The sequence below is a fragment of the Scyliorhinus canicula genome, chromosome 4 (assembly GCF_902713615.1).
Source record: "Scyliorhinus canicula chromosome 4, sScyCan1.1, whole genome shotgun sequence".
Lineage (NCBI taxonomy): Eukaryota > Metazoa > Chordata > Chondrichthyes > Carcharhiniformes > Scyliorhinidae > Scyliorhinus > Scyliorhinus canicula.
The window spans coordinates 132,032,920-132,056,416 of NC_052149.1; the positions used below are offsets into that span (position 1 = coordinate 132,032,920).

General features: G+C 52.0%; 1 protein-coding gene across 1 annotated transcript in view; it reads right to left on the reverse strand.

Moving 5' to 3' along the window:
- Window positions 1-16,302: 16,302 nt before the first annotated feature.
- The window catches only part of ssbp1 (single-stranded DNA binding protein 1), an 82,403-nt gene continuing 75,208 nt past the window's right edge, over window positions 16,303-23,497 (reverse strand). The window contains exon 6 of the mRNA XM_038793529.1: window positions 16,303-16,536. The gene's annotated coding sequence lies outside the window, so the exon portion shown is untranslated. The remainder of the gene's footprint in view (window positions 16,537-23,497) is intronic.

Consider the following 23,497-nt stretch of genomic DNA (forward strand, 5'->3'; position numbering starts at 1 on the left):
TGGGTCCAGCTCCAGGCGATCAGGCTTGAGCGATGAATTCATCTTAGATGTTTAGTTAATTAAATTGATGTGCCATCAACGAACACAAGACGAGTAGTGAATGTAACTGAGGCTTTAATAAACTAAACAGAACGCGCCCTGGCCTTTGATCCCGAACTGGGGCAGCGGCGCAGACTAGCCACCTTTATACCGAGCCTGAGGGGAGGCGGAGGCAGCAGGCAGTGGTTTACCACATTACATATAATCCAGTGGCAGTTTACCACAATACACATATTATATGTGCAGCACGGTAGCATGGTGGTTAGCATAAATGCTTCACAGCTCCAGGGTCCCAGGTTCGATTCCCGGCTGAGTCACTGTCTGTGTGGAGTCTGCACGTCCTCCCCGTGTGTGCGTGGGTTTCCTCCGGGTGCTCCGGTTTCCTCCCACAGTCCAAAGATGTGCGGGTTAGGTGGATTGGCCATGCTAAATTGCCCGTAGTGTCCTAAAAAGTAAGGTTAGGGGGGGGGGGGGGGGTTGTTGGGTTACGGGTATAGGGTGGATACGTGGGTTTGAGTAGGGTGATCATTGCTCGGCACAACATTGAGGGCCGAAGGGCCTGTTCTGTGCTGTACTGTTCTATGTTCTATATACTACAGTGGTTCGGAGCCAGCAGGGACAAGCCCAGGCATGTGGCAATACAATACAGTGGTTACAGTGGTTCACCACACACGTAATCAGCCTGCACGGGCAGCTTCCAGTACCCCCCCCGCTGACTAGCCATAAGCTTTTTTTGGCCAGCCCAGAGCCCAAGCTCCCCGCTTCCCTGAAACGGGGAGTGATTCTCCAGGGCGTTGTCGCCTCGTGGCAAGAGGCTTGTGGGGGAGCTCGGGGAAGCGGAGTTTCCACTCAGGATTAGACGCGAAGAACCGGGGGGTGGCGATTCTGGTGGGGAAGAGGGTGGCGTTCGAGGCGTCTGAGGTGGTGTCGGACAAGGAGGGCAGATATATTATGGTGAAGGGTAAGCTGCAGGGAGAGAAGGTGGTGCTTGTTAATGTATATGCCCCGAACTGAGATGATGCTGGCTTTATGAGGCGCATGTTGGGCCGCATTCCGGACCTGGAGGCAGGGGGCCTGATCATGGGGGGAGACTTTAACACAGTGCTGGATCCCCCACTGGATCGGTCCAGTTCAAGGACGGGTAGGAGACCGGCGGCGGCCAAGGTGCTGAGGGGGTTTATGGACCAGATGGGAGGGGTGGATCCCTGGAGGTTTGGAAGGCCGAGGGCGCGGGAGTATTCCTTTTTCTCCCATGTCCATAGGGTTTACTCCCGAATAGATTTTTTCGTCCTGAGCAGGGGATTGATCCCGAAGGTGCAGGATGCCAAGTATTCGGCCATAGCAATTTCAGACCATGCTCCGCACTGGGTCGATCCTGAGATGGGGGAGGCGCGGGACCAGCGCCCGCTGTGGCGCCTGGATGTGGGGATGCTGGCTGATGAGGAGGTGTGTAGGAGGGTCCGGGGAAGTATTGAGGGGTAACTTGAGACCAACGACACGGGGGAGGTCTGGGTGGGGATGGTCTGGGAGGCTCTGAAAGCAGTGATCCGGGGGGGAGCTGATTTCCATCCGGGCCCATAGGGAAAAGAGGGAGAGGAGGGAGAGGGAGAGAATGGTGGGGGAGCTCCTGGATGTGGACAGGAGATACGCGGAGGCACTGGAGGAGGGATTGCTGGGGGAACGGCGCAGTTTGCAGGCCAGGTTCGACTTGTTGACCACCAGAAAGGCGGAGGCACAGTGGAGGAGGGCGCAAGGCGCGGTATATGAGTATGGGGAGAAGGCGAGCAGGATGCTGGCGCATCAGCTCCGTAGGCGAGATGCGGCTAGGGAAATTGGTGGAGTGACGGATAAGGGTGGGAATGTGGTGCAGAAGGGGGCAGAGGTGAACGGGGTCTTTAGGGACTTCTATGAGGAACTGTACCGGTCGGAGCCACCGATGGTGGTGGTGGTGGAGGGGGGGGGGGGGGGGGGGGAATGGAGAGCTTCATGAACAAGCTACGTTTCCAAAAGGTGCAAGAGGAGCTGGTGGAGGGGCTGGGGGCGCCAATAGGGTTAGAGGAGCTAGTCAGGGGGATTGGTCAAATGCAGTCAGGTAAGGCGCCGGGGCCGGATGGGTTCCCGGTGGAATTTTATAAAAAGTATGCAGATCTGGTGGGCCCCCTGTTGGTGCGAGCTTTCAATGAGGCATGGGAGGGGGGGCTTTGCCCCCGACGATGTCACGGGCACTGATCTCTCTGATCCTGAAGCAGGATAAGGACCCCTTGCAGTGTGGATTATACAGGCCAATCTCGCTCCTCAATGTTGCTGGCGAAGATCCTGGCCACCAGGATAGAGGACTGTGTGCCAGGGGTGATACACAAGGATCAGACAGGATTTGTCAAGGGAAGGCAGCTCAACACAAATGTGCGGTGATTGTTAAATGCGATTATGATGCCGGCGGTGGAGGGGGAGGCGGAGATAGTGGTGGCGCTAGATGCAGAGAAGGCGTTTGATAGAGTTGAGTGGGGGGACCTGTGGGAGGTGCTGGAGCGGTTCGGATTCGGGGAAGGGTTCATCAAATAGAACATAGAACATAGAACAGTACAGCACAGAACAGGCCCTTCGGCCCTCAATGTTGTGCCGAGCCATGATCACCCTACTCAAACACACAAATCCACCCTATACCCGTAACCCAACAACCCCCCCCCTTAACCTTACTTTTAAGGACACTACGGGCAATTTAGCACAGCCAATCCACCTAACCCGCACATCTTTGGACTGAGGAAATGGGTGAGGTTGCTTTATGAAGCCCCGATGGCGAGTGTCGTTACCAATGGAAGGAGATCAGAGTACTTCAGGCTCTACTGTGGGACCAGGCAGGGGTGCCCCCGTCCCCCTTGCTTTTTGCACTGGAGATAGAACCTTTGGCTTTGGTGCTGAGGGAGTCGGGGAGGTGGAGTGGCCTGGTGCGGGGTGGGGAAGAACATAGGGTATCGCTGTATGCGGATGACCTGCTTGTTGTATGTAGCAGACCAGAGGGGGGAATGCCGGGGGTGATGGAGCTGTTGGCTGTGTTTGGGAGCTTCTCGGGCTATAAGTTAAATTTAGGCAAGAGCGAGGTATTTGTAGTACACCCGGGTGATCAGGAGGAGGGAATTGGGAGGCTCCCGTTTAAGAGGGCAGTGAAGAGTTTCAGATACCTGGGGGTGCAGGTGGCCAGGAGTTGGGGGACTCTCCATAAGCTTAATTTTACCAGGCTTGTGGAGCAGATGGAGGAGGAATTCAAAAGGTGGGACATGGTGCCGCTATCGCTGGCGGGTAGAGTGCAGTCCGTCAAAATGACGGTTCTCCCGAGGTTCTTGTTCCTCTTTCAGTGTTTGCCCATCTTTATCCCTAGGGCCTTTTTTAGGAGAGTGACTAGCAGCATTATGAGCTTTGTTTGGGCGCATGGGACCCCGAGGGTGAAGAGGGTCTTCTTGGAACGGGGTAGAGATGGTGGGGGGCTGACGTTACCCAATCTTTCGGGGTATTATTGGGCAGCCAATGTGTCGATGGTGCGCAAGTGGGTGATGGAGGGGGAGGGGGGCAGCATGGAAACGGATGGAGAGGGTGTCCTGTGGAGATACAAGCCTGGGGGCCCTGGTAACGGCGCCGTGGCCGCTCCCTCCTACGAGGTATACCACGAGTCCGGTGGTGGCGGCTACCCTCAAGATTTGGGGGCAGTGGAGGCGACATAGGGGGGAAGTGGGGGGCTCGATGGAGGCTCCGTTAAGGGGGAACCATCGGTTCGTCCCGGGGAACATTGATGGGGGGTTCCAGGGTTGGCACAGAGCGGGCATCAGACAGCTGAGGGACCTGTTCATTGATGGGAGGTTTGCGAGCCTGGGGGAGTTGGGGGAGAAATTTGGGCTCCCCCCGAGGAACATAGAACATAGAACAGTACAGCACAGAACAGGCCCTTCGGCCCTCGATGTTGTGCTGAGCAAAGATCACCCTACTCAAACCCACATATCCACCCTATACCCGTAACCCAACAACTCCCCCCCCTTAACCTTACTATTAGGACACTACGGGCAATTTCGCATGGCCAATCCACCTAACCTGCACATCTTTGGACTGTGGGAGGAAACCGGAGCACCCGGAGGAAACCCACGCACACACGGGGAGGACGTGCAGACTCCGCACAGACAGTGACCCAGCCGGGAATCAAACCTGGGACCCTGGAGCTGTGAAGCATTTATGCTAACCACCATGCTACCGTTCAGGTAACATGTTCAGGTATCTGCAGGTAAAGGCGTTTGCTAGGCGGCAGGTGGAGGGATTCCCTTTGCTTCCCGCGAGGGGGGTGAGTGACAGGGTGCTTTCGGGGGTCTGGGTCGGGGAGGGGAAGATATCTGATATCTACAAGGTAATGCAGGAGGTGGAGGAGGCGTCAGTAGAGGAGCTGAAAGCTAAGTGGGAGGGGGAACTGGGGGAACAGATCGAAGATGGGACATGGGCTGATGCCCTGGAGAGGGTTAACTCTTCCTCCTCATTTGCGCGGCTTAGCCTCATCCAATTCAAGGTGCTGCACCGGGCCCACATGTCCGGGTCTAAGATGAGTAAGTTCTTTGGGGGCGGAGACAGGTGTGTCAGGTGTTCGGGGAGTCCAGCGAACCATGCCCATATGTTCTGGGCATGCCCGGCACTGGAGGAGTTCTGGAAGGGGGTGGCGAGGACGGTGTCGAGGGTGGTAGGATCCAGGGTCAAGCCAGGCTGGGGACTCGCGATATTTGGGGTTGGGGTGGAGCCGGGAGTGCAGGAGGCGAAAGAGGCCGGTGTGCTGGCCTTTGCGTCCCTAGTAGCCCGGCGGAGGATCTTGCTACAGTGGAAGGATGCGAGGCCCCCAAGCGTGGAGACCTGGATCAATGACATGGCGGGTTCTATTAAGCTAGAGAAGGTCGAATTCGCCCTGAGAGGATCGGTACAAGGGTTCTTTAGGCGGTGGCAGCCCTTCCTCGACTTTCTGGCTCAACGATAGGGTACTGGGTCAGCAGCAGCAGCAACCCGGGGGGGGAGGGGGGGAAAATGGGGGGGGGGGAGACTTGACTATGTTTGCTTATTTAATTTTAATTTATTTTTAAGTTCTCTTGTTGTTTACTGGGTTTGGGGGGTGGGGGGGGGGGGGGGGGGTGTGATACATGCGTTGATACGGGCTTGGGGGTGTTACAGTTATCATGGTGTTTCTTGGTTGCTTTTTATTGTTTGTTGTTATATTTTCTGTAAAAAATTCCAATAAAAATTATTTTTAAAAAAAGGGACGCCTATGTCGCAGGCATGAAATCGAACTACATCTGCCAGCGATTCCTGGGGGTACACTCGGCCTCCCAAAGAGAGTGCAGCTCTGAAACTCGCTGGAGGTGGCCTTCCAGAGCATGGAGACCTACACCCCCGACCACGCGGCACCCTCGTGGACCTCATGGGCGCCGCCATCATCTGACTCGAGTGCGGTGCAGGCCTGTGCCGCGCAGCAGCCCGCCAACGCAGTGCTACTTTTAGGGCCAGGGTAAGCATCCCAGACAACGCTGCCCTGCACGCAACTTGCAACAGGTGTGGGTGGAAGGGCCACTTTGCGAAAGCCTGCCTGGCCCGATCTCTCCCTAAAACCCCTGGGCCCAACAGCGCTACCTGCTGCCTGTCGGGGCCGCCCCTAGCTCCCCCGCCACCCACCATGTGCGACCCGTGGGCGCCGCCATCTTGGATTTTGCCCGCCACGTGCAACCTATGGGGGCCGCCATCATTGACGCCATCTTGTACTCCACCCGCCACGCGCGACGCATGGGGTCCGCCATCTTTAACGCCATCTGCGATGCCGGCCGCCATCTTGGGACCACTCCACAGCCTCCCGGGAGCCCTGCTCATCCGGTTGTACGCTGGCTGCCGCTACCTCCGACCGGCCTGCCCATCACCTTTCGAAGCTTGCCTCCCTCACGCTCGACCAACCCCGGCCTCATCACCTCGCAAAATCTACAATGACCGTCCAGATCAACGGGCACAAGACGGCCTGCCTTTTCGACTCCGGCAGCACAGACAGCTTCATAGACCCAGATACGGTAAGGTGCTGCTCCCTCCCAATTTTACCCCGCAACCCAGAAAATCTCCCTGGCTTCCGGATCACATTCAGTAGCAATCCGGGGGTACTGTTCATAGAACACTACAGCGCAGTACGGGCCCTTCGGCCCTCGATGTTGCGCCGACCTGTGAAACCATCTAAAGCCTATCTGACCTACACTATTCCATTTTCATCCATATGTCTATCCAGTGACCACTTAAATGCCCTTAAAGTTGGCGAGTCTACTACTGTTGCAGGCAGGGCGTTCCACACCCCTACTACTCTCTGAGTAAAGAAAAATGCCTCTGATATCTGTCCTATATCTATCACCCCTCAATTTAAAGCTATGTCCCCTCGTGTTGGTCATCACCATCCGAGGAAAAAGACTCTCACTGTCCACCCTATCTAACCCTCTGACTATCTTATATGTCTCTATTAAGTCACCTCTTAGCCTTCTCCTCTCTAACGAAAACAACCTCAATTCCCTGAGCCTTTCCTCGTAAGACCTTCCCTCCATACCAGGCAACATCCTAGTAAATCTCCTCTGAAACCTTTCCAAAGCTTCCACATCCTTCCTATAATGTGGTGACCAGAACTGCACGCAGTACTCCAGGTGCGGCCGCACCAGAGTTATGTACAGCTGCAGCATGACCTTGTGGCTCCGAAACTCAATCCCCCTGCTGATAAAGGCTAGCACACCATATGCCTTCTTAACAGCCCTATTAACCTGGGTGGCAACTTTCAGGGATTTATGTACCTGGATGCCGAGATCTCTCTGTTCATCTGCACTACCAAGAATCTTGCCATTAGCCCAGTACTCTGCATTCCTGTTACTCCTTCCAAAGTGAACCACCTCACACTTTTCCGCATTAAACTCCATCTGCCACCTCTCAGCCCAGCTCTGCAGCTTATCTATGTCCCTCTGTATCCTATAACATCCTTCAGCACTATCCACAACTCCACCGACCTTCGTGTCATCTGCAAATTTACTAACCCATCCTTCTACACCCTCTTCCAGGTCATTTATAAAAATGACAAACAGCAGCGACCCTTACTGTTCAAGACGTAGAGTACACAAACTTTAAGCTCTTCGTCCTGCCCCATCTCTACACTGCCCTATTACTGGGGCTCGACTTCCAGTGCCACCTCCAAAGCCTTCCCTTAAAGTTCGGTGGACCCCTGCCCCCCCCTCACCGTCTGTAGCCTCGCGACATTTAAGGTCGCTCCACCCTCTATCTTCGCTAACCTCACTCCGGACTGTAAGCCCATCGCCACTAGGAGCAGACGCCACAGTGTCCGGGACAAGGCCTTTATCAGGTCGGAGGTCCAGCGACTCCTACGAGAGGGGATCATTGAGGCTAGTACCAGCCCCTGGAGAGCCCAAGTGGTGGTCGTCAAGATTGGGGAGAAGCACCGGATGGTCATTGACTACAGTCAGACCATCAACCGGTACATGCAGCCCGATGCATGTGTTGGGTGGGGTTACTGGGTTATGGGGGTAGGGTGGAGGTGTGGACCTTGGGTAGGGTGCTCTTTCCAAGAGCCGGTGGAGACTCGATGGGCTGAATGGCGTCCTTCTGCACTGTAAGTTCTATGATCTATGATGCGTATCCCCTCCCTCGCATATGTCACATGGTCAATCATATTGCGCAGTATCGAGTCTTCTCCACAGTTGACTTGAAGTCCGCGTACCACCAGCACCCTATCCGCCCGGAGGACCGCCAATACACTGTCTTTGAGGCAGATGGCTGACTCTACCACTTCCTCAGGGTTCCCTTCGGCGTCACCAATGGGGTCTCGGTGTTCAACGAGAAATGGACCGGATGGTTGACCAGTACGGGCTGTGAGCCATGTTCCCATACTTAGATAATGTCACCATCTGCGGCCATGACCAGCAGGACAATGACGAAAATCTCCAGCACTTCCTCCACACTGCTAAACTCCTGCACCTCACCGACAATAAGGAAAAATGTGTTTTCCGCACAACCCGCCTAGCCATCCTCGGCTACGTTGTGGAAAACGGAGTCCTAGGGCCCGGTCCCGACTGCATGTGCCCCTTCATGGAACTACCCCTGCCCCAAGGCCCTGAAGAGATGCCTGGGGTTCTTCTCTTACTATGCCCAATGAATCCCTAATTGTGCGGGCAAGGCCCGTCCACGTATTAAATCCACCATTTTTTCCCTGACGGCTGAGGCCCGCCTGGCCTTCAACCGCATCAAGGCAGATATTGCCAAAGCCGCGAAACACGCTGTGGACGAGTCCATTCCGTTCCAGGTGGAGAGCGATGCGTCGGACATTGCTCTGGCCGCTACCCTCAACCAGGCGGGCAGGCCCGTGGCTTTCTTCTCCTGTACCCTCCCTGTTTCCAAAATTCGACACTCCTCTGTAGAGAAGGAAGCCCAAGCCATTGTAGAAGCTGTGCGACATTGGAGGCATTACCTGACCGGCAGGAGATTCACTCTCCTCACTGACCAACGGTCGGTTGCCTTCATGTTTAATACACAGCGGGGCAAAATCAAGAATGGTAAGATTCTGAGGTGGAGGATCGAACTCTCCCCCTACAACTACGAGATCTTGTACCGACCGGGGAAGCTCAATGAGCCCCCAGATCCCCTATCCCAGCGCACAAGTAGACCGACTTTGGGCCTTCCACAATGACCTCTGTCACCCAGGGGCCACCCGTTTTTTTCATTTTGTCAAGGCTCGCAACCTCCATCGAGAAGGTCAGGACTGTGACCAGGGACTGCCTGGTCTACGCAGAGTGCAAACCGCACTTCGATCGGCCAGACAGAGCGCACCTGGTAAAGGCCTCCCGCCCCTTTGAGCGCCTCAGCATCGACTTCAAAGGGCCTCTCCCCTCCACTGACCGTAACGCGTACTTCCTCAATGTTGTTGACTAATACTCAAGATTCCCCTTTGCCATCCCATGCCCTGACATGACCTCTGCCACGTCATCAAAGCCCTGCACAGTATCTTCATCTTGTTCAGGTTCCCCACCTACGTCCATAGCGATCGGGGTTCCTCCTTCATGAGCGACGAGTTGCGTCAGTTCCTGCTCAGCAAAGGCATCGCGTCCAGCAGGATGACCAGCTATAACCCCCGGGGAAGCGAACAGGTGGAGAGGGAGAACGCAACGGTCTGGAAGGCCGTCCTCCTGGCCCTACGGTCTAGAAGTCTCTCAGTCTCCCACTGGCAGGAGGTCCTCCCCGATGCGCTCCACTTCATCCGGTTGCTCCTGTGCACTGCCACCGAGACCCCTCACGAACGCATGTTTGCCTTCCCCAGGAAGTCCACCTCTGGGGTCTCGCTCCCGTCCTGGCTGACAGTCCCAGGGCCCGTCCTCCTCCGAAGCATGCGATGAGTTATAAATCAGATCCCCTCGTCGAGAATGTCTGGCTCCTCCATGCCAATCCAAAATATGCCTACGTGGCACATCATGACGGGCGACAGGACACAGTCTCCCTCCGGGATTTGGCACCTGCAGGTTCCCCAGTGACCATCCACCACCACTCCGACCCTACACCATCTCCCTCCACCACTACCCGGCTACTTCAAGGTCTGGCACCCGCAGGACCACCGGCGACCATCACCACCACCCCCGCCCACACATCTCCCCCCCCCACCGAATAAACTACTGGGTGAGGACGAGGACAACACGCTCCCGGACGCGCAGGTCTCGACACCAGTGCCAACCCCACAGCCGGGACTGAGGCGATCACGGCGGAAGGTCAAAGCCCCCGACCGTTTCGGGGCCTCACGGTAGCATGGTGGTTAGCATCAATGCTTCACAGCTCCAGGGTCCCAGGTTCGATTCCCGGCTGGGTCACTGTCTGTGTGGAGTCTGCACGTCCTCCCCGTGTGTGCGTGGGTTTCCTCCGGGTGCTCCGGTTTCCTCCCACAGTCCAAAGATGTGCGGGTCAGGTGGATTGGCCATGCTAAATTGCCCGTAGTGTAAGGTTAATGGGGGGATTGTTGGGTTAGGGGTATACGGGTTACGTGGGTTTAAGTAGGGTGATCATTGCTCGGCACAACATCGAGGGCCGAAGGGCCTGTTCTGTGCTGTACTGTTCTATGTTCTATGACAGACTCGACCTTTAAGTCCACTTCACCCCCGCTGGACTCTTTTTTAACAGGGGGTGAATGTGGTAAACCACTGTATTGTATTGTACTGTTGTATTGCCTGGGCTTGTCCCTGCTGGCTCCAAACCACTGTAGTATATATGTGTATTGTGGTAAACTGCCACTGTATTATATGTAATGTGGTAAACCTCACTGGCTGCTGGCTCCGCCTCCCCTCGGGCTCGGTGTAAAGGTGGCTGGTCTCCGCCTCTGCCCCAGTTCGGAATCCGAGGCCAGGAGGCTTTCTGTTCAGTTTATTAAAGCCTCAGTTACGTTGCCTACTCGTCTCGTGTTCGCTGATGGCACATCAACGTGGAATATGAGGGGTATGAATGGGCCGGTCAAAAGGGCTCGCATTTTCGCGCATTTAAAGGGGCTGAAGGCAGACGTAGCAATGCTTCAGGAGACACATCTAAAGATTATTGATCAGACGAGATTGAGAAAGGGTTGGGTTGGTCAGGTGTTTCACTCTGGCCTGGACACAATGGGGGGGGGGGGAGCGATATTGATCAGCAAGCGGGTAGTGTTTTAGGCTGGAAGAATTGTGGCAGATAAGGGGGGTAGATATTTTGTGGTGAGTGGGAAGCTGGAGGATGTACGGGTGGTGCTTGTATGCTCCGAACTGGGACGATGTAGGATTTGAGATAGGTGTCAGGCAAGATCCTGGACCTAGAGTCTCATGGCTTGATCATGGGGGGAGACTAACACGGTCATGGATCCCGATCTGGACCAGACAAAATCCAGGACTGGAAGGAGGCCTCCTGCGGCGAAGGAGTTGAGGGGTTTCATGGAGCAGATGGGGGTGGGGGGTAGATCCGTGGAGATTTGAACTGCTGAGGGCGAAAGTGTTTTCGTTTTTTTCTCATGTCCATTAAGTTTACTCTCGCATTGATCTTTTTATTCTAAGCAGGGCGCTAATTCCGAAGGTGGCGGAGACGGAATATTCGGCGATTGCACTCTCTGATCATGCCCCGCATTGGATGGATTTGCGGTTGAGTGAGGAGAGAGAGAAGCGACCGCTGTGGAGACTGGATGTGGGGTTGTTAGCGGACGAAGTGGTTTGCGGGCGGGTGAATAAGTCCATTCAGAATTACCTGGAAACAAAAGATACGGGTGAGGTATCAGCAGCGGTGGTTTGGGAGGCTCTGAAAGCAGTTGTAAGAGGGGAACTAATTTTGATTCGGTCCCATAGAGGAAAGGTGGAATGAGCAGCGAGGGAGAGATTGGGGGGGGGGGGGGGGGGGGGGGGGGGAGATACTTCGAGTAGATAGGAGATATGCGGGGGCCCCGGACGCGGGGCTCCTGAGGGAGCGACGGAAACTACACGCAGAGTTTGGGTTGTTGACCACGGGGAGGACGGTGAAGCAGTTGAGGAGGGCAAGGGGGGTGGTCTACGAATATGGGGAAAAGGCGAGCAGGATGTTGGCGCACCAGCTTAGGAAGTGAGAAGAAGCCAGGGAGATTGGGGGAGTAAGGAATAGGGAGGGGAACATGGTCTTGGACCCAGGGGGGGTGAACGGCGTTTTTAAAGAATTTTATAGCAAATTATGAGAGTCGGAACCCCCGCCTGGTATAGAAGGGATGAGGCAGTTCCTTGATCAGTTGAGGTTTTCGAGGGTGGAGGAGGACCTGGTCGAGGGGCTGGGGGCCCCGATTGAAGCACAGGAAATTATTAAAGGACTGGAGGGCATGCAGTCGGGCAAGATGCCGGTGCCGGACGGTTATCTGGTAGAATTCTATAAGAAGTTCTCAGAGGTGTTGTGCCCACTGCTGTCGAGGACCTTTAATGAGGCCAAAGAGAGGGGAATTCTCCCTCCAACTATGTCGTAGGCCTCGATTTCGCACATCCTTAAACGAGAGAAGGACCCGGAGCAATGTGGGTCATATAGGCCGATCTCGCTTTTGAACGTGGGTGCCAAACTGCTGGCTAGGAATTTGGCCACTAGGATAGAAGACTGTGTCCTGGGGGTGATAGGGGAGGACCAAACCGGATTTGTTAAGGGTGGAAGGAGAGGAGGCGGAGGTGATGGATGCGATGGACGCGGAGAAGGCTTTTGATCAGGTGGAGTAGGGGTATCTTTGGGAGACGCTGGGAAGGTTTGGGTTTGAGGAGGGCTTCATCGACTGGATGCGATTGCTCCACCAGGCGCCGGTAGCGAGTGTGTGCACGAGCCGGCTGAGGTTGGGGTACTTTAGGCTGCACCGAGGGATGAGGCAGGGGTGCCCCCTCTACCCGTTGCTCTGACTATAGAGCCGCTGGCCATGGCGCTGAGAGCATCAAGGAAGTGGCAGGGGCTGGTCCGGGGGGGGGGGGGGGGGGCTGAGCACCGGGTTTCGCCGTACGCGGACGATCTGCTCTTGTACATCTCGGACCCAGTGGAGGGGATGGGGAGGTTATGCAGATCTTGGAGGAATTTGGCAGGTTCTTGGGGTACAAATTGAACATGGGAAAAAGTGAATTGTTCGTGATCCAGGCAAGGGGGCAGGAGAGGAGACTGAAGGAGCTGGCACTCAGGATGGTAGAGAGGAGCTTTCGCTGCCTGGGAATACGGGTGGCTCGGAAATGGGAGGCATTACATCGGCTCAACCTAACCTGGCTCGTGGAGCAAAGATGGGATACGCTCCCGTTATCATTGGCGGGGAGGGTACAGACCATTAAAATGACGGTCCTCCCCAGATTTTTGTTCGTCTTCCAGTGCCTCCCCATCTTCATCCCGAAGGCCTTTTTCGAGCGGGTAAACAAGATTATTTTGGGCTTTGTATGGGAGAATGGGTGAATCATAGGATCATAGAATTTACAGTGCAGAAGGAGGCCATCTGGCCCACCAAGTCTGCACCGACCCTTGGAAAGAGCACCCCACTTAGGCCCACACGCACCATTATCCCCGTAATCCAACCTAACCTTTTTGGACACTAAGGGCAATTTAGCATGGCCAATCCACCTAACCTGCACATCTTTGGACTGTGGGAGGAAACCGCAGCACCCGAAGGAAACCCACGCCCACACGGGGAGAACGTGCAGACTCCGCACAGTGACCCAAGCCGGGAATCGAACCTGGGACCCTGGAGCTGTGAAGCCACTGTGCTACCCTCAGAAGAAAATGTTGTTGGAGCGCAGTCGGGGGGAGTGTGGGTTGGTGCTGCCGAACCTCTTCAACTACTACTGGGCGGCGAATATAGCGATGATTAGGATGTGGGTAATGGGGGAGGGGTCGGCATGGCAACGGATGGAGGCGGCGTCATGCAAAGGCACCAGTTTGGGAGCACTGGTAACGGCACCTCTGCCGTTCTCGCCGGCCCATTACTCCACTAGCCTGGTGGTGGTGGCGGCATTGAGCATCTGGGGCAATTGAGGAGGTATAGGAAGGTGGAGGGTGTGTCAGTCTGGACCCCGATTTGCAAAAACCACAGGTTCGCGCCAGGCAGAATAGATGGCGGGTTCCGAAGTTGGCAGAGAGCAGGAATTAGACGGATGGGAGATCTATTCATAGACGGGAGTTTTCCCAGTCTGAAGGCGCTGGAGGACAAGTTCAAGCTGCCGCCGGGGAATGGTTTCAGATATTTACAAGTCCGGGATTTTCTGAGGAAACAGGTGTTGGCTTTCCCGCTGATCCCGCTACAGGGATACTGGACAGAGTAGTGTTTGGTACCTGGGTGGGGGAGTGGAAAGTGTTGGATATCTATCAGGAGTTATTGGAGGCGGAGTAGACCCCGGTGGAGGAACTGAAGGGCAAGTGGGAGGAGGAGCTAGGTGGGGAGTTAGAGGCGGGTCTGTGGGCGGACGCCCTAAACAGGGTTAATTCCTCCTCATGTGCCAGGCTCAGTCTAATACAGTTTAAGGTGGTACACCGGGCACACATGATGGCAGCGAGGATGAGCAAGGTTTTCGGGGTAGAAGATAGATGTGCGAGGTGTGCGGGAAGCCCAGCAAACCATGTCCATATGTTTTGGGCATACCCGAAGCTTGTAGGGTTCTGGCAGGTGTTTGCCAAGCAAATGTCCAAGGTGCTAGGTGGTGCCGAGTCCAGAGATGGCGATCTTTGGAGCGTCAGAAGTCGCGGGAGTTCAGGGAGTGAAAGAGGCCGACGTTCTGGCCTTTGCCTCCCTGGTAGCCTGGAGATGGATCCTGTTAATGTGGAGGGACTCGAAGCCCCCGAGCGTGGAGATTTGAGTCAGTTAAATGGCTGGGTTTCTCAAGCTGGAGAAAATAAAGTTTGCGCCGAGGGGGGTCAATGCTGGGGTTCTCTCGGAGGTGGCGGCCGTTCGTCGACTTTCTCGGGGAATCAGTATTCAGTAGAATCAGCATTCTGAAGGGGGGGGGGGGGGGTAGGTGCAATATGGTTAAGGGATATACAGAAGGGGTTGGGTGGGAAATGTCTAATTTACCATGTTGTTGTTTATGTTATTATTAATTTGTTTGTTATTGTTATAAAAATTTTGCAAAGCTTCAATAAAAATATTTTTTTAAAAACCTAGCCACGAGTGAATTTGGAAAAGCCCAAGTCACTTTCCTTGGCCATACGGTCGGACAGGGTCGAATGGTCACACGGGATGTGAAACCAACAGTTATTGAGGAGTTTTCAATACCCTCAAGACAAAGGGAAATAATGCGATTTCTTGGCATGAGTGGATTTGATCGAACATTGGTGAAACATTTTTGTTGTGTGGTTGCTCCACTAATAGATTTGCTGAAGGAACGTCGAAAATTGCAGTGGACAGCGGACTTTCAACAGGCATTTGATTACCTGAAAGCTGCGATAACCAATGCTCCTGTGTTGGAGAATTACAAGGGACTCTGTGATCAGATTGAACTAAAGTATCTGACTTTAAAGAGAAATGATGAGGCGTAGAGAATTTTTAGAATTTAGAATTTAGAATAGTACAGCACAGAACAGGCCCTTCGGCCCTCAATGTTGTGCCGAGCAATGATCACCCTACTCAAACTCACGTATCCACCCTATACCCGTAACCCAACAACTCCCCCTTAACCTTACTTTTTAGGACACTACGGGCAATTTAGCATGGCCAATCCACCTAACCCGCACATCTTTGGACTGTGGGAGGAAACCGGAGCACCCGGAGGAAACCCACGCACACACGGGGAGGACGTGCAGACTCCGCACAGACAGTGACCCAGCCGGGAACCGAACCTGGGACCCTGGAGCTGTGAAGCATTGATGCTAACCACCATGCTACCATGGACGGATCGTGCAAGGACCTTCTTGTTCAAAGACACTGTCAATCGAGAAGGATTTCAGTTGGAGGAAGAACAAAAATGGACTATATTATTTTATCTGTTTGCGTGTGTTGTTTTTTGAAACCAAAAAGTATATTTACTGTGTGCATTTCTTTGAGGATGGTGAAGAGGTGAAAAATGAAGCCATCTTGAAGTTGATGGTTTGTTTTTTCTTCTTGGGGGGAGGTGTCATGTGAGAGTAACTTTAAGAAATGGGTGTTTAAGAAATGTACCTTAAAGAAATGGGTGTTTAAGAAATGTACCTTTAAGAAATGGGTGTTTATCAGTGATGTCAGAGTGTGGGTGGAGCTTTTTTGTCCGTCAGCTTTTTACTTTCGTTTTGGGCTGTTTGCATCAGGGTGTGTTTTAGTTTTGTTTTCAGTGTTGGAACTGAAGCCAGACAGAGTAGGTGTACTGTTGATCTCTCTACCATGAAGACTACCTCTTGATCGTTTGGTGAATTCAGAATTATAAATGTTTTCAGTAGTGAATGTAAACCTGATGTGCTTCTGTTGAAAGGTGTTTCTTTTGTCTTCTGGATGGTGTTTGGGAAGTTATTAAAGATTACTTAGTGTTGTATTCTTTGGGGGTTGTATTTGAATTGATGGCTGCTAAGATGTTCACTGTATGTTTTAAAAAGGTTAACTTGAGTTCATAGAATAAACATTGTTTTGTTTTAAAAAAAAGTTTCCATTTCTGCTGTACCACACCTGTTGAGTGGGCCATGTGCTCCCCATACCACAATCTATTAAAAGTTGTGGGTCAGGTGGACTGCATGATACACTTTGGGGTTCTCTAAACCCTGGCCCATAAGTGAATGAAGGACAGGACAGGTTACTGTGATCAACCATTGTTTTATTGAAATCTCAGCACACTGAACAATAATCAAAATATCGAAAATCACATGATCTGTTAAGAAAGTAACAACAATACACCGCAGTGGTGGAATCCAATTGACAATGATAAATAGAGAGATAGAAAATAATGAATCATCATGTCCAGAATGAGGAAGTGATGGGAGGCTCTGGCTAGACTTTTTCTTTGACAGAGTCACTTAAAAATATTATATTATCTGTAAAGAAAAAATAACAATGACAAATAATTGGTTAAACAGGAAAATCTGAGCAACAATAAAATAAGGGGCAGGATTCTCCGTGGTCTGACACCGAAATCGTAATTGGCGATCGGGCGGAGAATAGATTCCGATGACGGAATCGAGTCCGGCGCCGGTTTGACGCCAGTTTGCGATTCTCTGCTCCCTCTGAAATGGCGTAATCGTGACACGCACTGCGCGCAGTCGCAATGCTGTTGGCGCCTCATCGGCCGTCCACCCACAATGCTGTACTGCCAATGGGCCAAGTTCCCGACGGCGCAGGACACGTTTGGTCACACAAATCGTAAACCCAGCGTGGCAGCTGCGGCTGTGTACAGCGCCGCCACACTCGGCCGGGTTCTGTACAACAGAGCCATGTTGTATGACGCGACCGTTGCAGATTGTCAGCCGTGCTCATGTTCGGTTTGGGTCGGCCATTCTCCGACCGTTTTCGGTGTGGGAGGCGGGAGTTTGTCAGTGTCAGTGCTAGCCCCAACTGGTAACGGAATCGGTGAGGGGTTCATGCCGATTCTTTTCATGTAAACCTCCCACGGATTCTCCATTCGAGCCGGCACTTAGCCGCATGAACGGAGAATCCCAGCCAAGATATTACTGATGGTTTTTGGGCCTATTTTGATTATTTCACATCTCAAGTGGAATTCTTAACAATTCAATCTTTGAAAATAAGAATCTACATAATGATGCGCTGTATTTGACAGCCTCTGCCAAATGTGTATTTTGCCAGGGCGGGGGGGTGAGGGATAATGTAAGGTTGGTCAGGTAGCTCATTCCTCATTCCTTACCACAACTCCCAATCATATTTTAGGCCTATTAAGATCCTTAAGTGGCCAATTATTAGTTTACATGGATTTTAGTAAGGCATTTGACAAAGTCCCACATGGCAGATTGGTACAAAACCTAAAATCACATGGGATTCGGGGTGGGCTGGCTAGATGGATACAGAACTGGCTTGGTTATAGAAGACAGAGTGTAGCGGTGGAAGGGTGTTTTTCAGAATGGAGATCTGCAGCTAGTGGTGTTCCGCAGGGATCAGTGCTGGGACCCATGTTGTTTGGAGTGTATATAAATGGTTTGGAGGAAAATGTGGGTGGTCTGATTAGTAAGTTTGCGGATGACACGAAGACTGTCGGAGTTGCTGATAGTGCCGAGGAATGTCAGAGGATACAACAGGATATAGATAGATTGGAGACTTGGGTACAGAAATTGCAGATGAAGTTTAATTGAACAAAGAACAATGGAGCACAGGAACATGCCCTTCGGCCATCCAAGCCTGCGCCGATCACGTCTCCTATCTAGACCTGTATCCTTCTATACCCTTTCTGTTCATGTGCCTATGCAGATAAGTCTTAAAGGTCGCTAAAGTACCTGCCTCAACCACCTCACTCGGCAGTGCATTCCAGGTCACCACCACACTCTGTTTGAAAAAACTTCCCCCGCACATCTCCATTGAATCTTTCCACCCTCACCTTGAACCTGTGCCCCATTGCAATTGTCATTTCCACCCTGGCAAAAAGCCTCCAACTGTTCACCCTGTCTTTACCCCTAATAATTTTAGGAACTTCTATCAGGTCGCCCCTCAGCCTCCGTTGGTCTAGGGAGAACAATCCAAGTTTATTCAATCTCACCTCATAGCTAATACCCTCCATACAAGGCAACATCCTGGTAAACCTTTTCTGTACTCTCTCCAAAGCCTCCATGTCCTTCTGGTAATACGGTGACCAGAATTGGACACAGTATTCCAAATGTGGCCTAACCTACGTTCTATATAACTGTAACATCATTTTCGAGCTTTTATACTCGATACCCCATACTATGAAGGCAAGCATGCCATATGCTTTCTTTACCACTATTTCCACCTGTGCTGCCACTTCTAAGGATCTGTGGACCTGTACGCCCAGATCTCTCTGTGTGTCTATGCTCCTGATGGTTCTGCCATTTAGTTTATAGCTCCCACCTGAATTGGATCTACCAAAATGCATCAGCTCGCATTTGTCTGGATTAAATTCCATCTGCCATTTCTCTGCCCAATTTTGCAGCCTATCTATAACCTGTTGTATTCTCTGACAATGTTCATCACTATCCGCAACTCTTGCAATCTTAGTATCATCCGCAAACATGCTAATCAGACCAGCTACGTTTTCTTCCAAGTCATTTATATATCTTACAACGAGCAGAGGTCCCAGTACTGATCTCTGCGGAACACCACTAGTTACAGACCTACATTCGTAAAAACACCCTTCCACTGCTACCCTCTATCTTCTATGGCCAAGCCAGTTCTAGATCCATCCAGCCAGTTCACCCCTGACCCCATATGATCTCATCTTTTGCACCAGTCTGCCATGAGGGACCTTATCAAATGCTTTACTAAAGTCCATGTAGAAAACATCCACAGCCGTTTTCTCGTCAATCATTTTTGTCACCTCTTCAAAAAATTCAATTAAATTAGTGAGACATGAACTCCCTCGTACAAAACCATGCTGTCTGTCGCTAATAAGACCATTCACTTCCAAATGTGCATAGATCCTATCTCTGAGTATCTTTTCCCAACAATTTCACTATCACTGATGTCAAGCTCACTGGCCGAGAATTACCTGGATTATCCTTGTAACCCTTCTTAAATAACAGTACAACATTGGCTATCCTCCAATCCTCTGGGATGTCACCTGTGGCCAATGAGGACACAGATTTCTGTCAGAGGCCCAACGATTTCATTTCTTGTCTCCCTCAGTAATCTGGAATAGATGCCACCTGGCCCTGGGGATTTGTCTACCTTAATGCTTAATCTGGGCAAACGAGGTGATGCATTTTGGAGGATCAAATCCAGGTATGAATTATACTGTACATGGCAGAACCCTTAGGAACATTAACAAACAGAGATCTGGGTGTGCAGGTCTACAGCTCCCTTAGAGTGGCAACGTAGGTGGCCAAGAAGATTAAGTTGGCATATGACATGCTTGCTTTCGTCAGCCGGGGCACTGAGTACAGGAGTTGGGAAATTATGTTGCAGCGATATAAAACCTTGGTTAGGTCGCATTTGGAGTTTTGCATGCAGTTCTGGTTACATTATCAGAAGGATGTGGAAGCTTTGGAGAGAGTACAAAGAAGGTTCACCAGGATGTTGCCTGGTCTTGAGGGTGTTGGCTATGAGAAGGGGCTGTATAAACTGGGATTGTTTTCACTGGAAAGATGGAGGCTGAGGGGAGGCCTGATAGAGGCTTGCAAAATTATGAGAGGCATAGACAGAGTGGACAGTCAGAGGCTTTTTCCAAGATGGAAGTGACAATTATAAGGCACGTTAGCAACATTTAAGAGGCATCTGGATGGATACACGAATAGGGAGTAAATAGAGGGATATGGACCGAGAAAGGACATCTTGATCGGCCCGGGACAAAGGGCCTGTTCCTGTGCTGTACTTCTTTGACTCTGTCGAAGACCTCTTCTGCATCCAGGGAGATGATCACTTCTGGTGTTCACTTCCCGGATGGGGTAATTATCGCGTTCAGCAAGCACCTGATGTTCACTGTCAGCTGCCTGCCCTGGACAACGCTTGTCTGGTCTTCCGCGACTACCACTGGCATGCAGCTCTCCAGCCGCTTTTCCAGGGCCTTTGTCAGAACCTTTACGTCTACGTTGAGCAGTGAGAAGCAGGACCCGCACTCACGGGTCTTTGTCCTTTTTGAGTATCAGCAAATATGAGGCTTGTGCCAGTGTTGACGGCAACGCGCCCCAAACTATCGAGTCTGTGACCATCTCCCGCATGCGGCGCAAATATTTTGTAGAGGTCCGCCAGGAATCCATCTGGCCCCACCGTCCCACTCGCCAGCATGGAATTGATGCTCTCCATAACTTCTCCCTGTTCTAATGGGGTTTATAGGTCCCATCTCTTCTCTTCTCCCCACAACCGGCATGACCAGTCCATCGAAGAACTGTTTCTTCCCCGTCCCAATCAAGGGACGTTAGCACAGTGGTTAGCATTGTTGCTTCACAGCTCCAGGATCCCAGGTTCGATTCCCGGCTTTGGTCACTGTCTGTGCGGAGTCTGCACGTTCTCCCAGTGTCTGCGTGGGTTTCCTCCGGGTGCTCCGGTTTCCTCCCACAGTCCAAAGATGTGCAAGTTAGTTGGATTGGCCATGATAAATTGCCCTTAGTGTCCGGGAAGGTTGGTTGCTGGGTTGCGGGAATGGATAGACGCGTGGGCTTAAGTGGGGTGCTCTTTCCAGGGGCTGGTGCAGACCCGATCGGCCGAATGGCCTCCTTCTGCACTGTAAATTCTATGATTCTAACCCCTGGTGAAAGATTGTGAAGGCCTCCTTTACCCTTTCTGGCGTGGTGACTAGCCTACCGCTGCTGTCCCTAACCTGGGCTACTTCCCTCGTGTCTTCCTGCTTTCTCAGCCGGTGGACCAGGAGGTAGCTGCTATGTCTCCATGTTCGTATAAAAATCTCCCATGTGTCGGAGCCGGTACACTGCTCGCTCAGTCGAGAGCAGGCCAAAGTCCATTTGTAGCTTCTTCTTCTCCACCAGTAGCTCCATGGTCGGGGCTGAGGAGTACCGCCGATCCACCTCCAGTGTGGAGTCGACCAGCTCTTGCCTAGGCGCCTTCTCCTTCCTATTGTTGTGCGCCTTGTACACAATAATTTCCCCCCTTAACATTGCCTTCAGCCCCCCCCCCAAACAAACCACTGATGCGTCTTCCCAGTTGGGAGCATACACATTTACAAGGTACACTGGTGCTCCTTATAGGACACCACTAACCATGATGTATGTTCCCTTTGGTCTGTAACCGCCCTCATTACTGTAAATACTGTCCTCTTATTGAACAGTATGAATTCTGGCACAGTGTTTGCACTGCTGGCTCACAGCGCCAGGGACTCGGGTCAAATTCCAGCCTTTGTGGAGTTTGTACGTTCTCCCTGTATCTGTGTGTGTTTCCTCTGGGTGCTCCAGTTTCCTCTCACAGTCCAAAGCTGCACAGGTTAGGTAGACTGGCCATGATAAATTGCTCCTTAATGTCCAGGGATGTGTAGGTTACGTTCTGGGTTAGAGGGATAGGGCAGGATGACAGGGGAGTGTAAATGGGTGGAGTGCTCATTTAAAGCCTCAGTGCAGACTTAATGGGCCGAATGGCCTCCTTCTGCACTGTATGGAATCTATGATTATATGACACCCCACTAGCCCTCGTTCCATAGCACAAATTGTCTGTCTATCCCACCCAGCTCTTTGTTATCCCCAGTTGGTCCTTCTCCCTCAGGTGGGTCTCCTAGAGGAAGATTACATCTGCTCTCAGACTTTTCAGGTGGACAAAGCATCTGGATCTTTTCACTGGTTCCAGATGCTATTCTAATGGGGGTTTCTGTCCCCCTCTCCTGTGGAAACAACCATACTTACCTTGTGTCGTGTTAAGCACACTGAGATAACACGGGCTGCAACTGGATGCAGCTTTAACTGAAAGATACTCCAGACATAGAACACTACAGCGCAGTACGGGCCCTTCGGCCCTCGATGTTGCGCCGACCTGTGAAACCATCTGAAGCCTATCTGACCTACACTATTCCATTTTCATCCATATGTCTATCCAGTGACCACTTAAATGCCCTTAAAGTTGGCGAGTCTACTACTGTTGCAGGCAGGGCGTTCCACACCCCTACTACTCTCTGAGTAAAGAAACTGCCTCTGACATCTGTCCTATATCTACCACACCTCAATTTAAAGCTATGTCCCCTCGTGTTGGTCATCACCATCCGAGGAAATAGACTCTCACTGTCCACCCTATCTAACCCTCTGACTATCTTATAAGTCTCTATTAAGTCACCTCTCAGCCTTCTCCTCTCTAACGAAAACAACCTCAATTCCCTGAGCCTTTCCTCGTAAGACCTTCCCTCCATACCAGGCAACATCCTAGTAAATCTCCTCTGAACCCTTTCCAAAGCTTCCACATCCTTCCTATAATGTGGTGACCAGAACTGCACGGTTCGATTCCCGGCTGGGTCACTGTCTGTGTGGAGTCTGCACGTCCTCCCCCTGTGTGCGTGGGTTTCCACCGGGTGCTCCGGTTTCCTCCCACAGTCCAAAGATGTGCGGGTTAGGTGGATTGGCCATGCTAAATTGCCCGTAGTGTAAGGTTAATGGGGGGATTGTTGGGTTACGGGTATACGGGTTACGTGGGTTTAAGTAGGGTGATCATTGCTCGGCACAACATCGAGGGCCGAAGGGCCTGTTCTGTGCTGTACTGTTCTATGTTCTACTCCAGGTGCGGCCGCACCAGAGTTATGTACAGCTGCAGCATGACCTTGTGGTTCCGAAACTCAATCCCCCTGCTTATAAAGGCTAGCACACCATATGCCTTCTTAACAGCCCTATTAACCTGGGTGGCAACTTTCAGGGATTTATGTACCTGGATGCCGAGATCTCTCTGTTCATCTACACTACCAAGAATCTTGCCATTAGCCCAGTACTCTGCATTCCTGTTAATCCTTCCAAAGTGAACCACCTCACACTTTTCCGCATTAAACTCCATCTGCCACCTCTCAGCCCAGCTCTCCAGCTTATCTATGTCCCTCTGTATCCTATAACATCCTTCAGCACTATCCACAACTCCACCGACCTTCATGTCATCTGCAAATTTACTAACCCATCCTTCTACACCCTCTTCCAGGTCATTTATAAAAATGACAAACAGCAGTGGCCCCAAAACAGATCCTTGCGGTACACCACTAGTAACTGAACTCCAGGATGAACATTTGCCATCAACCACCACCCTCTGTCTTCTTTCAGCTAGCCAATTACTGATCCAAACCGCTAAATCACCTTCAATTCCATACTTCCTTATTTTCTGCAATAGCCTACCGTGGGGAACCGTATCAAACGCCTTACTGAAATCCATATACACCACATCAACAGCTTTACCCTGATCCACCTG